This window comes from Adiantum capillus-veneris, chromosome 5 (assembly GCF_014529385.1).
Source record: "Adiantum capillus-veneris isolate H3 chromosome 5, ASM1452938v2, whole genome shotgun sequence".
NCBI classification, from domain to species: Eukaryota; Viridiplantae; Streptophyta; class Polypodiopsida; order Polypodiales; family Pteridaceae; genus Adiantum; species Adiantum capillus-veneris.
The window spans coordinates 174,548,962-174,564,479 of record NC_140935.1 but is presented as its reverse complement, the minus strand read 5'-3'; positions in this window follow the sequence as shown (position 1 = coordinate 174,564,479).

Sequence of the window (15,518 nt, the reverse complement as noted above, 5' to 3'; positions counted from 1 at the left end):
TGCCAGACAAGAAGATAGAAGGAGACCTGGTCATGAAGTATGAAAGCTACCTGGAAGTGCAAAAGACCTTTCCAAATGGAACTTATCAGCTGGTAAGAGCAAATGGCAAGCTTCTTAGGAACAGGGTGAATGGTGTGCGGCTCAAGCTGTATTTTGAGAGGGATTTAGTGCCTAAGGTGCATCAAATTGTAGTCAAGGGGGTGGGAAACCCACCTAAAGCATGCAGTGTGCGAGGGAAAAAAAACAAAACTTTTGTACATAGCCTGTAAATAGGGTTGCGGTCTTTGTAAGTGCTTGCAATTGTCAGTTTGGTGTGCCCATTTTAAAGTTTTGTACATAAGCTTCTGTCAAACATAAACGTTCGACGAGGGAGACTGGGCAATGATGGTGTAGCCAAAGTTGGTCCGAGCTAGGAAGTGGTCTATGGCAGGCAGAGGTTGCAGGTAGGTGCAATGCAGAAGGCTAGAGCAGGTACCAAGGTCCTGGGTAGCCAAGAGGTAGCGGAAAAGTATGCTCAATGCGGCTTTTTAGGCCAAGGAGGCTCAAAGAATGCTCATTTGGGGTAGCAGATGAAGGTGTCTAAAGTGCTCTATCAGTGTCCTGAAATGTAGTGTTCAGTGTGCTCTAGAAGCCGGTCCAGACGGATCGTCAAACAGAGCCACGATGCGCAAGATATTGCAGTTCAAAGATGGAAGGTGTTGTAGATCCCGCACGGGCAGGGCAGCTGGGGACAAGTGGCCCATGCAGGTGTCAGTGGATACATGTGTAGTGCTTGAGTTGTGGAGCATGCCGGTCTTCTCGGATCGAGAATCGGAGCTGCGGATGGAAAGTTATGGGCACGTGGAGATTTGACAGGGGCCAATTTTGAGGCGGTGGGGCCGCATTGGGAGAGGTGCCCTCTGGCGTTTTCATGAGCTCGCCAGATGTTTGGTGTGTAGTATGCAGCATATGATGCTAGCAAGAATGCGTAGTATGCAGCATATGATGCTAGCAAGAAGTGATGGCACGTGGATCGAAGTCTAGAGCACAGAGATATGCTCGATCGAAGTAGCAGTTTGTGGCAAACGTGAGGAGTCAGATGCTTTTTTCCCAGTTTGGGGTGCACTGATCGAGGTCGGGTTAGAGTCGCCTTGCGGGGTCGGTATGTGAGCTTGAAGATTGGAATGCAGGGTTCCGCTCAGGTTCGACGTCCGGTGCATAAGCCATCTGAGCAGGATATGGCAGAGCATCCAATGCAAGCAAAAAACGGTTTTTTAAAGATAAAATGGGAGCTATGTAGAGCTATGTAGAGGTTCTCACCACAAAAGCCGGGTACACTGGGAAAAGAGAGAGGAGATAGTAAGCAAATAGAGAGAGAGAGAGAGAGAGAGAGAGAGAGAGAGAGAGAGAGAGAGAGAGAGAGAGAGAGAGAGAGAGAGAGAGAGAGAGAGAGAGAGAGAGTATTCTCCTTCTTCTTCTTCCCACGAACAAGAGAGAAGAGCATATATAGATGGTGATGGAGAGCTTGCACCACTCCGTATAATAGGTACGTAATGCCGTGCGGTAGTAGACGTAACCATTGGCATTGAAAACTGATGGTGATGGAGAGCTTGCACCACTCCGTATAATAGGTACGTAATGCCGTGCGGTAGTAGACGCAACCATTGGCACTGAAAATTGATCACTTGTTGCCAATTTATAGGTGTTGTGCTAAGCCAAAGTGATGCCCAAGCAAGCTACTAGCACCCCCTCTTCCTCTAGGAATAGTTGCTCGCTTTTAGGAGCTTTTCTAAAAACATGGCTTGGCTTTTGGTGCTCAACTCTTCCACTTACCATTCAATTTTTATAGCAAAAATTGACTAACTGGCTAGTATCCCTGCAACTAATGAGATCGTGACTAAATTATGTCGTACTGTGATGTCCCAACATAATTATGACTTTCCCGTATTGCCTTGGCGTATTTACGGGTTTGCTTTTTATAAAAATAATTCTCGTAAAATTTTTGTTTAACCTTGCTTTTGCTCCGGTGGTCGTTTTTAATCCAACAAAGACTAAAAATAATATTTTTATGTTTAGGTCATCCTAAAAAGCATGTTGCTTTTCAAAAACGCAAAAAAGCACAAAAGGTTAAAAATAACGTAAAAAGAAAAAAAAGCAATTTTTTTAAAAATTGAATCACGGGTTCCCTTTTTCCACCTAAACAAGAAAGTGGTCTCACTTTTCAGTAAAAAGCAATAAAAATCATGAAAAGCTAAAAATAGCATAAAAAGCGTTTGAAAGGCAGATTTTTATAAAATTGAACCATAGATTCCTCAAGACTAGTAGATTAAGAATCCAGTCTTGCTTTTTGCAAAAAAGCACCAAAAAGCATGAGAAAGATAAAAAAAGTGATTTAAAAGAAAATGAACCAAACGTCCGTCCGACCTATTGGAACATGCAAACGACCTTGCTTTTTACTTTAGAACCTTACAACACTGCTAAAAGCTGACAAAACAAATATTGGAATCTATTTTGCTTATTTTTAAAAGAGACCCAGAAATAGAGGATCTTACATCCTTGCACACTTGAAAAATTTGAGGTATCCTCACCTCGACATGAATAACAAATAAGTAAGTCTAAAACCTTCTATTAAAATAAGCTAAATTGACTATTCCATTATTCAATTATGATTCTTTCCTAGAGAAATTTTGATTGCCACAATATTAAATAATGTTGGAGCATTAGCAAGTCCAAAAGGGACCGAAAGTTCTTCATTTTCTCCTTCATTTGCAGTGGTTTCATGTACACAAACATTTGATGGATTTTCTCCATGTTGAGTAGTCTGAGTTCTATTGGCTTGGGTTCCTTATTGAGGTTGTTGATTTTCTCTTGAACAAAATGGTCTATTCGATTGTCCATTTCTTGTGAAGATTGGATTCCCAGGTCTGGAATTCCCTTGGTTATGAAGTGGTCTCTGGTCTTGATACAAGTTCTGTTGTGTAGTATTAGGTCTAGACTGTGAATTTTTGGAGTTCTTGTTAGTGTCCGTACTTCAACATCATTTTTCCTTGCAAGTTCATAATTGTTTGGATCATTAAACGGACAATCCCGAGACACATGGTCAGGCTCAAAACAAGCTCAAAACAATTGAAGCAAAGGTGACCTCTTATTGCCCTCCTACATAATATGGCTTCTAGAGTCTGAGAAGGTGAAGATCTAAACTCACCCTCCACTTGAGGTCTTTTACTACCATTTGATATTTCAATAGGCTTACCCACATCAAGAACATCTGCAAAATTTGTAGGAAGTAAGCTTTGAAATCTAGTCTATAAAGGATTATGTAGGCCTGACGTGAATTGTGCCACTTTGACTTCTTGAGTCATACCCATTGGAGCAGACTTTGACAAGGGTCAATAAATGTTGATAGTATAATTCCGGATCTTTGGTTCCATGAGTATAATAGAGAAACTCATTCTTGCGATCCAAATGGTATACCTTGTTCAGATAGTTCTTCTTGAGCTGAATCTTTAGATAATCCCAAGTCACTGCATTAGGGTCGACATTGTTCTCAGTGCAATGGTATCTCCACCAATTCTTGGCTGTCTTTTCAAGTTTGAACTTAGCAATGATAGCCTTGTTCTGGTAGACAAATGAGTTAAATCAAAGTAATAATCCATGTGCTCAATCTAGTCCTCAAGAACCTTGCCTACATCTTTGCCTTCTCCGCTAAAGTTCCCAGGTTGTGACTTTCGAAGCATAGCATTGATGTCACGATCAATGATAGTCAGTTGAGGTGTGATAAGAGCATTAGCATTAGCAGCCACTCCATTTCCTCTAGGAGGCATGATTGATTATTGCATTATTCAAATTAATAATCCTTTATTAAATGGTTAAAAATATATTGCATTAATCTTCTTGCACTCTAAGTCAAAAGCGTGGGCGAGAGGGAAACGTTTTTAGCGATAATCTCTCTAAGACATGGATAGTCATTTCTACATAATCAAGAGACAAGATCTAGGTGCTAGCATCATAAGTTACTTATACTATCATCAAAACCTCCTACCCTTATTCTAAAATAATCAAAAGTCATGACTATGGTGCTTGAGGGGGTAAGGAGTTCAAAAAGTCAAAGCATATCCCTACTTATGAGGGGGTGAGCCCTATTTGTAGAATATAGAGAGAGAACACACACACCCTCACACAAGGCAAGCGTGATACAAAAAAAGCAAATAGGACACTTTTCAAGCTCCTCTTCATGTTGCCCTCAAGGTGTGCCTAAAGCCTATTGGTTAGACTCCCAAGGGGTCCAATGATAATTTAGCTAATTAAGTTAATTGTTTATGCATTTATCAAGTCCTCTTTCTCAAAGGGGAAAGGGGGACACTTGTTGCAAGGCTACCCTTGTTGCTTGATATACACTAAGCATGTGATTGGCCAAGCTTGAGGAGGTCCAATCAAGTGCCAGCTAGTGCTAGAAGAGGGGGTAAACCAAAGCAAGGAGGGGGGTAGCTTGGGGGGGTATTATCCTTCACACTCTCTCTCTCTCTCTCTCTCTCTCTCTCTCTCTCTCTCTCTCTCTCTCTCTGAGTTGCAAAGTGCAAGAGATCCATCTCCTTCTCCAAGCATGTAGAGAAGTTGAGAACCTACACCCACACTCTTGGCTATGGAATGCAGATCCAACCAAGAGCCATGCTCCAATGCTTAAGCTTGCCATCTTCTCCATCTTCATTAATATGCTATTATGTATGCTAAGCAAGAAGAGTGATGATAAGTGAGGAACTATTTCTTTCTCCTATGAATGTTTCTTCTTCCTTTTCCCTACCCTCATTCCCCGCTATCTCTCTCCACCTTTGAAGGTGTTTGAGGCCTTGGGACCGAGGCTGGGGATGGTTAATGCTTTTTACAAAGTCTATGATCTGCTCGTGATGCATGAAGCTTTCCATCTTCATTGCATCACCTAGGTCACAAGGAACACAAAGATTTTATTATACCAAGTCTCTCTTGATGGGAGAATCTATAATACAAAAGCCTATTGGAGGGGAGGTCACAAGGAACACAAAGATTTTATTGTACCAAGTCTCTCTTGATGGGAGAATCTATAATACAAAAGCCTATTGGAGGGGGGACCAACTCCACATAAATCCGGTCCTCAAGCGTTGTCAATTTCTCTAAATTCTCTCTCTTGCAAAAGTATTGTTCATCCCAAGTTAATTAAGTACTATGGTTATGTTGCTACCGCTAATTAAGTTCACACTATGTTCTCAAAGTAGTCGCACAAAAATGATCACTCTGATTCTCCTAATTCCGCTATGCTCAAAGTTCGTAGGCCATTTCCCTTTCATTAGTATCAGAGCTATTGGTTTCTCTTTTCTTGATTAAGAAGAGAGGTCCTTAAGTTGTCCATAAAAGGTTGGGCCTGTTTATTGCAATAGGGTAAGTGGGAAAGGGATATATTATCTTGGTATAGAAGGACTTAGTTCAAGGTACACTGTTGAGAACTATAGTCTTAATAATGGAGCCTCTCAGGGCTTGCCTTTGGCTTGACCATGTATTGAGCTACGTGAAATCTCAACAGGAACCATAATCAATAGAGCAATGTTAAACCCTCTCCACTAGTCTTTGCAATCAACAGTGTCTAAACCACGGGTGTGGCTGCTTGAGAATTTATTTTCAAACGTAAAGAAGAGTAGCGACTAAGGTTTTTGAGGGTACCAAAGCACAAAGTAATCTATACATAAGTATAACTAGCATGGCTGACAATAACCAAGAGAGTAGAATGAACATTGATAACTTTGATTTTTCACATGAAGGTACTAATGATGATGCCCCCATGTTTGTCAATTATCTTGTTATTTGGTTGCAGCAAGCTATGGGCAACCCTGCTTTACAAGCCGAAGTTACTCAACAACTTCGTGCTTATGGGATTTCCCTTCCTCTCTAAGAGGAGAGAGAGCTTAGGAGGCCTCTTGATGAGACCCCCAAAAGAAGACTCTCTCCCATAAGAGAGGACGAATCCAAGGAACGAGAAGGAAGCAAATCCCTAAGTTCCTCTGAAGATGTGGCTCCATGAAGACCGCGGTCTAGATGATCGCCGACTCCTCCCAAGAGGAAACGGTCAACCCACATTCCTTCTCCTCGTCACGCTGAAAGGGAAGAGAGGAAACAAAGGAAGAAAAGGATAAGAAAGAGGTCACCCTCTGATCCCTCTTCTTGAACTTTCTCCTCTTTCGACGGAAGCAATAGCTATTCTCCTAGAGAATACAAGAGGGGAGCCCTTCTCTCTCTATCTCCTACTTATGAGGGGGCGAGCCCTCTGTAGGAGATAGAGAGAGAACACACACACCCTCACACAAGGCAAGCTTGATACAAAGGAAGAAAATATGACACTTGTCACAATGAGGGGATGAACCCTCTTTGTAGGAGATAGAGAGAGAAAACACACACACACCCTCACACAAGCCAAGCGTGATACAAAGAAAGCAAATAGGACAATTGTCAAGCTCCTCTTCATGTTGCCCTCAAGGTGTGCCTAAAGCCTATTGGTTAGCCTCCCAAGGGGTCCAATGATAATTTAGCTAATTTAATTAATTGTTTATGCATTTATCAATTCCTCCCTCTCTTTGGAGCTTCCAACCGTTCAACCGATCTTCATTGGAAAGGTAAACAAGGTGGTATTCTCAACCTCCCTAGAATCTAAACATGTGTAGAGATGAGTAGAGATGCCATGATGATGCTATGTTATGATATGCTAATTAACACCATGCCAATACTATTATATGCTATGCTAATTAACACCATGTCGATGCTATGATATGCTATGAAAAGTTTTGAACTGTCCATTTTCATGCCGTCGTAATGCCGAATTTTTTTAGATTTGGAGGCATATTGAATTGACAAGTTCAATTGCTAATTGGTGAATGTACATTGCTAATTGTGTGCCTAATTGATCTAACTGCATGCTTGAATGGTGAATTGCAAGTGTGTGTGCACTAAAATCAAGTGTGTGTGCATTCTAATTGAGTATGTGTATGCCTAATTTTAGGTGTGTATGCACTATTTTATCTTGATTGTGCACCTAAAAATCAATGTGTGCTTCATGAATTTTCAGTTGTCATGATTAATTTGTGTTGTGGTCATGCCCAGCTAGAGATTTGTGAATTCAAAGTGCAATTTCGACAAGATTAACCCTTTTGTGGACGCACCAAAAAATTGGTAAAAACTGCCTAAAAAGTGCTTAATGTGTACGATTAATTCAATGTTGGATTGCATATTTGATGTGTGTCATGGTTAATTGCTGCGTTTTTGAGCTCAAAACACGGATTCACACACTCCAAATGCGTCAATTTTTGACCTAATTTTGCCGATTTTAATTGCCTAGTTTGGATTTTATTGATGAAATTATTTGGCAATTGAATCAATGCGATTATTGTGATTTGATTTGGCTACACTTATCCCCTATGTGTAGAGAATTTTCAAACAAAAAAAGGATAATTTTTGCATTTTATCTTGTAATTTTTTGCATTAATTTTTTCTTATTTCCGTAAAAATTTGATATCTTGTGATCTTGACAAGCTGTCTTGTATGCATACTTACGGCATCATTTTGAGGGCATTTGTGCCCTCCTTGGTTGAGTTTTGAGCATTTCGCTATTTCCGGGGACTGGGTTGTTGATTTTGTCGTAACTTAACTTTTTGATAAAAATTGCTATTTTTGGTGTGCTTACACGAGTCAAAAGTACTTCATTGTGATTGTCAATGATTTTTTGAGAATTCTAGAAATTTTCAGGATTTTTGGGTGATTTTTAACGTTTTCGGCTAATTTTCAGACTAAAGTTGGCATTTTCGGACATTAAGAAAATTAAAATGGAAAAATTTACTTCAACGCGAGCGCCGTCGCTTGATCTTGAGCTTGGACGAACGTTCTCTAACCACTCTCCCTCGTCTCATGAAGAGTGCACCACTCTATCTCCTCCTGGCCCGCGAGAAGAGGCCCCACCACACACACACACTTTTATCTCTCTACAGTAGTGTAGCGAGTCAATTCTCTCTCTTCCTCTCCTCATTCGTGGCAACACTAGTTGCACGCCTTGTCTTCTCTATTAAGGTCATACACACCGAGCACGCAACAACCCAACTCTCACTCACATTCTTTCACCGGCCATTTGACCACTTACTACCCACACCAAGTGAGCACACACTCACCACACTCTCTTTTTGTCGTCACTCTGCAGACCATCAAAAGCAATCAAACACACCCACCCTCTCTCTCTCTCTCTCTCTCTCTCTCTCTCTCTCTCTCTCTCTCTCTCTCTCTCTCTCTCTCTCTCTCTCTCTCTCAACTCTCATCGGCGGATAGATCTTTAAGGTCCCTTGGGATAGTTTCCTACGACGTTAAAATACTCTTTCGTGTACTCTCTCACTCTCTCCACCACGTGGCGACCCACACACACGTCATACACCCACTCTCTCTTTGCCCCGGACCCCGTTGTTGCATGTTGTGTACTCTCCGAGTCTGTGTGTGTGTGTGTGTGTGTGAACTCTGCGCGCTCCTCTACCGCTGTCGGCGTTGACAGTCTCTTCGCCGGTCAACTCTCTCCCCCTCTGTTTCTCACGTGGTGCGGTATTGCTCAACCATCATCCTCGGAGTCCGGACCCCGATTCCTCGCGGCCCGGTCACAGCAGGTAAGTCAAGGTTTGTTTATTTATTTTATTTTTAGTTAATTTTTAAAATTTTATTAATGCTTTATTATCTTTAGTTACTAAAATAAAAAATAAAAATAAGAATAAAATAGAAAGAAAAAGTAAAAAGTCATAAAAAACAAAAATCCATTTAAAAAAAGGTTTTAAAAATTACAAAAAAAGAAAAACTCACTAAAAACTTATAAAAAATAAAAACCTAACAAAAAACTCCTAAAAAAATAAAAAATTACACAAATAATTCACCAAAAAGTAGAAAATTCATAAAACTCACAAAAAGTCAATAAAATATCAAAAAATTGATTAGGTAAATCATAAGAAAATCGTAAAACTCATAAAACACTCAAAATTTTTTATAAAAAATGAAAAAATTCAGCAAAAGATTAGAAAAAAGTGAATACTCATAAAAATACCAAAAAACTTAGGAAATTCTAAATTTCACAAAAAATAATAGAAATAAGGGGAGAGGAGTTGGAAAAGGAAAAAGAAAGGGCAAAAATAAAAGCCTCTATAATAGAAGGGGTGATATAAAGAGCTTTGACATGGCTAGAAAGCAATCTTTGGATGCTGATTTTGAGAAGCAAAGTGATGATGAAGAAGAAGAGAATAAGGAGGATGGCAATGAGGTGGAAGATAGTGTTGTCGTGGGCAGTGATCTAGATGTTTTCTCCCTTTTTCTTGAGATGAGAAACAAAGTCTTCTTTGTCTTATGGAGAATGAGGGTATCTCTAGTTATTATGAGAAAATTGAAGATTTGATGCAACCCAAAGTTCAACCTAATGTCAAACAAGACCTGATACAACGTATGTTGTTCCCCGACTTGACTAGTCATGAGAAGGGTGAGTACCTACACATGATACAACAATTTCCAAAAATTTTTAGCACTTCTTATGAGGAAATTAGAGGCTTAAAAGGAGAGAAAATCCACATTTCAATCAAGGAAGGAGCTCAACCCGTATGCCAAAAGCTAAGGAGAATCGGATAGGTATAACTTTATGCTTTAAAGGAAGAGGTAGACAAGCTTCCTGAAGGAGGTTTTGTATGTCCTGTGAGTATTGTAGAATGGGTGAGTCGTGTTGTTGTCACACCCAAGAAGATGGAAAGTGGATAATTTGTGTTTATTTTAAGCCTCTAGACGCAATTATGAAGAGAGATCCATACCCTCTTTCTTTCATAGATGACATACTGGATTCTATTGTAGGGCATGGGAGGTATAGTGTATGTGATGGATTCTCTGGATATTTTCAGCTCGCCCTGGCTTTAGAAGATTGAAAGAAGATCAAATTTATCACAATATGGGGATTATTTTGTTATTGTGTGCTTCCTTTTGGTCTTATGAATGGCTATGTGTGGTATCAAAAGCACATCAATGAGTTGTTCTCTCCCTTTCTTGGCACATTTGTGAAGGATCTTATTGATGGTTTTTGTGTTTCTCTCTAGAAAGGATCATTGTACAAATCTTGGGATGGCATTGAAGCAATATGATGAAAGTGTAGATCAACTCAACCCAAAGTAGTGTCATCTTTCTCAACCAAGAGTGAAGTCTTTGGGGCATATGATCTCTAAGAATGGGATTGAAGCGGATCGTGACAAAGTGAAGGCTTTGGTGCTCCTCTCGTCACCTAAGGATACAAAGTAGCATGCCACTTTTATTCAAAATGTGAAGTATATGTCAAGTTTCATTCCTTTGTCCTCTCAACTTCTTTACCCTCTACAACAAGTAGCAAGGTTGGATCCTCTACAATGGAAAAATGAATGTGAAGAAGTTTTTCAAGGTATCAAAGAGGTTCTTGGTTCTCTTCCTGCTATGCAAGCTGCTAATTGGGATAAGGAGTTTTATGTGAATCCATCAGTAGGTGAATATTCTCTTGGAGCTACACTTCTTCAATGAAGTAACAAATCCCACTACATGAAGCCTATCTATTGTGCTAGTAGGGTGAAGATGTATAAAGAGGCTATACAAAAGTGGAGCTCATCATGGTGAGTGTGATTTATGCATGTAGAAGGTTAGGCACTACCTTCTTCTCAAACCATTCACATTTCTCACTAGCTACACTCTTCTACCTCAATTGGTGCATAGCCTTGGTTTGTCAAAGAGGCTCATGAAGTGGATTGTGGAGATACATGAGTTCCAATTATATTTTCTTGTTGAGGAAATCACAAGGGCTACATTGAATGGTTTTATTACTTATAAGGAAAGCCCTCTTCTTCTTAAGGAGGATGCGGTGACTCTATTGTTTTTTGATGGCTCTTATATTAAAGTGCATGGTGAAGCTTCAAGATGTGTTGTAATTTATGATCCTCAAGGTGCTTTGGTAACTAAAAGGTGGTTGAAGCCTACGGCACAAAGCAACAATGAAGTTGAGTATGCTACTTTAAAAAAAGGACTCAACCTTTTCCTTGAGCCTGGAATACATTGTGTGAGGGTAAGAGGTGATGCACTTTTGGTGGTTAAGAAAGTACTTGGGGTGTGGCAAAGTAAGAATCCAAGGCTGAAAAATATATGTTTTCAAGTGAAGAATCTGCTTAAGTGTTTTGAAGCTTGGAGTTTAAGCCATGTGGACGGGTCTCAAAATGAAAAAGCACATGGTGCAACAAGCTTCAATTGGCCCATTGTATGTGATAAGGGCTAATTATCCTCCTTATTTGGGAAGGGAAGCTTTGGAGAGGGAAGAAGAGTTTCTACAAACAGTTATGCTTCCATCAGAGTTAGAGAAGTCAAAGAAGTATGTCTTCTTGCGCCATGCCAAAACTTATGTTCTGCTTGGTGATACCTTGTATATGGAAGGGACTAATCTTGTGATGAGAAATTTTAGAGGAGAATCACAAGGGTTCTTGTGGTGGTCCCTTTGCTTCAAAGATCACTTTGCATAAAATCTTGCAGGAGGGGTACGTGTGGCTAAGCATTCAACATGATGTTGATCATTGGTGAAAAAGCATGGAAGATAGAGTTCTCAAATAAACAATTAGAGGCACCATTGTGGCTTATGATGTGCTTTAGAAGTGGGGTATTGATGCAATAGGTCTTGTACCTATGATCGCTAGAGGCAAACGTTACCTACTTACTGCTATTGGCTATCTATCTAGGTGGGCCAAAGAAAAAGTTGTTAAGCAAATCACGAGTAAAGATGTTTCTTAATTTTGTTTATAAAGTTATTGATATAAATTTAGCATGCCATTGGAGTTACTTTATGACAAGTGTCTAAGTTTCAAGGGAGAGCTGGTGGATTATCTATGTGAGAAGCTTCATGTGCATCTCATGTTTACTACTCAATATTATCCCCATATGAAGAAGTATATTGCAAAGTTGATGACTGTAATTGAGGATGATCCTTCTTTTGAGGAATTTCTTAATCATGTGATTGATTATGAAGATGAAATGAAGACTCCCTTATCTGGTTTACACGATCTCTTTTTTACTATTGATCTAGTAGACTGGGGTGTGGAAAACTATGTTAAGTGCATTTTTGAAACTCCATTTTTTGTAAATTTTTACATATGGACATGACGCCTGATGTCAAAAGTGTGTCAGCTTTTTCTGTGGGCTTTTAAGATTGCTTTAACAAGCACATGTACAAGTAGGGCAAGTTGCTAGTGTAGCGCCATCTATTGGGTTACTGTAAGTGCCGATTAGTGAGTTTTTTGAAGTGAGACTTGGTTATAACAAAATATCATGTAAAAACTTTAAAAACGTTCAGCCAAGGCTCATAATTTTGCAGGTTTTGGGTCGTTGTGCCTTCTCCATGCCTTTGGATGCATTTTTTGGCCCTGGCCTTGCCTTCTCTCTATGTGTAATCGTATCGTGAGAGCTCTTTGTTCGCGTCAATTTTGCACATAGCCACGTTTTCAAGCTTTTATTGGATGAATATAAAGTCATTAAATCATGCTACAATGCTTGCTAACTATCCTCATGTACATATGTGTACATAGTGCTTTGAGTCTTGGAAGTGACCATGTAAAAATTCAAGTACAAAGGTTTGATTTTTCCAAGCTTGGGTACTGAGATTTTGGGTTGTTCGAGTCTCCAAGACATAGTATTCAATAAGTATTTTCAGCCATGCTTTACAACTAGTGAATTAGACTTGTACATCATGAGTTATGTGCATCCGAAGTGTGCGGTCTCAACTTAGAAAGTGATTGCAGCTGCATGCGACAAAGGCAGCTCGGCCAACTTGATGATCAAAATTGGAAATTTTGAGATTTAAGATTTCTAGAAATAGCCAAGATGATGGGCTCCAAGCCGTGTGTTACGCTGTGTCATTCGATGATCGGAGCAGCAAGTTATGCTTTGGGAAAGGTTGTCCGAGAAGTTCTCTTGCTTGGGGGAGAAGCTGGAAATTAATTGGGCATGAGGGAGTTGGGAGGATTGGGAAGGAAGTTGCCATGTGGCATGGGAATTATCCCACATGGGAAGGAAAAAGGGAAGAGTGGAGGGTATTTAGGGCACATTGGGAGCCCATTATTGGTGTATCAAGGTGAGAGGAGCTCTCCAGGCTTGGCTATGGAGGGGCTCTTTGGGATGCTTGGGAGAGAAGGGGCGCATTTTTTGGGTTCCCACTCAGCTGGACAGGCACCTGGCTTCAATTTTTGGTCCCTGGACACTTGCCCCCACACCATTCCCTTGGTCAAAAGGTCATTGACACCTCATTTTCTACCCAAAAAAGGCAAAAAATGAACCAATTAAAAGAGGCCTACAAAAAGAGCCTTGTCGGTCGAGAAGAGAGAGTTTTTTTTTGGGAATAAAAGATAAGAAAGAACCCCATTTTAATAGCCGAAACACCTGCACACATTCCAGAGACCTCATTCTTAAGAAAGAGGGAATACACCTCCAGCTTTGAGTGGTCATAACTCTCTCATTTCTTGTCTAGTTTTTTCGTATGGATACTCTACGGACATCTCCACAAGACGATCTACATCATGATTTCCTTGGTTTCTTCCAATTACAAGTGTGTTTCATGCTTGAAGGTTCTTCATAAATCTTTACATGTGTTTATCACAGGTGTTTTTGGCAGTACAATCGTTCTTCCTTCCGACGGTGTGACTTATGCAAAGCTATAGGGGCACTAGTTTTCCTTGTTGTTTGCATGCTAACATCATGTTGGTGCCCCCACTAAGGATCAAGTGCTCCTATGCTCCAATTCTTGGGAAGTATGTCTATTCTGCAGGCTGAGAATCTAAAGGGGATGTGGGTCCTTATGGACAACCGCCTATGTATGTGCAAATTGTGGACAACACTTGAGGCGGTCGTGTAATTGGATTGTAGGCCTTTGGAGGGTCATGAAGTTTTGTGAAGCCAAGCACTGGGGGCCGGGTTACCCAGTGTGAGGTGGATTAGGTATTGGAGCGATCCATCGACATCCCTTCAACTTTTGACATCACATGTAAGTGTTTTTGTGGAAATTGAACATGGCGGACGAGTTTCCACAGTTTCACGGATTGCCTAATGAGAATGCATAGACTTTTATTGAAAATTTGGAAGTCAATTCTTACTGTGAAATATACTAGATCAAGCTATATTTTTGTGGCTCCTGCAATGCAATTTACAGGATGAGGTAAAAGTTTGGTTACAAAATCATGAAAAGCTGGTGCATGCACAAACTCCAGGGGTGGTTCTGGACTGCAATCGTGAGAAGCAAGCTTTTTTGGCATGATACAGATCCATTGAAGTACCTAATGAAGTTTCTTAAGGCATCTCCACTAGACAAGCTACATCATGATGTCCTTGATTTCTTCTAATTATGAGTGTGTTTCATGCTTGAAGGGTTATTCATAAATCTTTACAAGTGTTTATCACATGTGTTTTCGACAGTGCAATAGTTCTTCCTTCCGACGGTGTCACTTGTGCAAGGCTATAGAGGCACTCGTTTTCCTTGTTGTTTGGATGCTAGCAGCGTGTCAATTTTTTTTTTGATCATCTTCAACTTTCTCACCAATCATTTTTCAAGATTTCTTCTAAGCTTTAAAGTGCCCCAATTGGAATTGTGATCTTCAAGTTATGATTAGTTCTCTGTAGGGTTATAGCTATGGTAGCCTAGTGACAACTTGTGTGTAGGTAGATTGGGAGAGCATGTATCTATGAATTGTGGAATTGATGCTGAAATTGTGGGTTTGTGATGTTCAATTATGGAAGGGGAGGCCCTTGTCTTCATATGGATTGGTCAGCGTGTATTGTAAATCCATGCTTTGCCAGGGTTTTGCTCCTACGTGCTATGGTGCTTTGGGTGGAGGTGTGCTTGTAAATTCCCAGGGGAGCATAGGCCTTTTGGTTGGGTTTACTAAGAGTGTTTTTGGTATATGTTTTGGTGCTGATGTTGAAGTTTTAACGCTCTTGGGCTATAAAACTATAGAGGTGTCCCACTTTTTCTTTTTCCCAACAACGTGTAACAAGGAACCGGGTGATATTGGGTACCAAAGGCTCAATTGCACTCAAATCTTCAATAGAGTTGGATACCAAAATAAGTTTATTGAAATGGAAACCCATCATATACAAGGACAAACAAATTTCTTTAGGTGAAAACTTGTAAGCTGATTTGTGTTCAAAGGTCAAAACCAAGATGTCTTGGCCACCTATTTTCCTCTTTTTCTTGGACTTTGTCATTTCATTGAAGATTTTTTTTTTAATCTCATATGCTATAGGGTTTGCAATTTTAATCAAAGGCATTAGGGAAAATTTGGACTCTCAAAGAGGCCCTATAAGGAGGTTTGACTTTGCCTTTCTTGTCCAAAGTGGGCAACCCGGTGAAGTACATAAACGCTTTGTCAAAACCCTATCAACCAACATATCATTGGAAAGATCTTAAAAAGTAGGTTTTAAATCCCCAAACTCTGACAAATTTGGAGTTGATTTGTAGAAGCGATGGACTC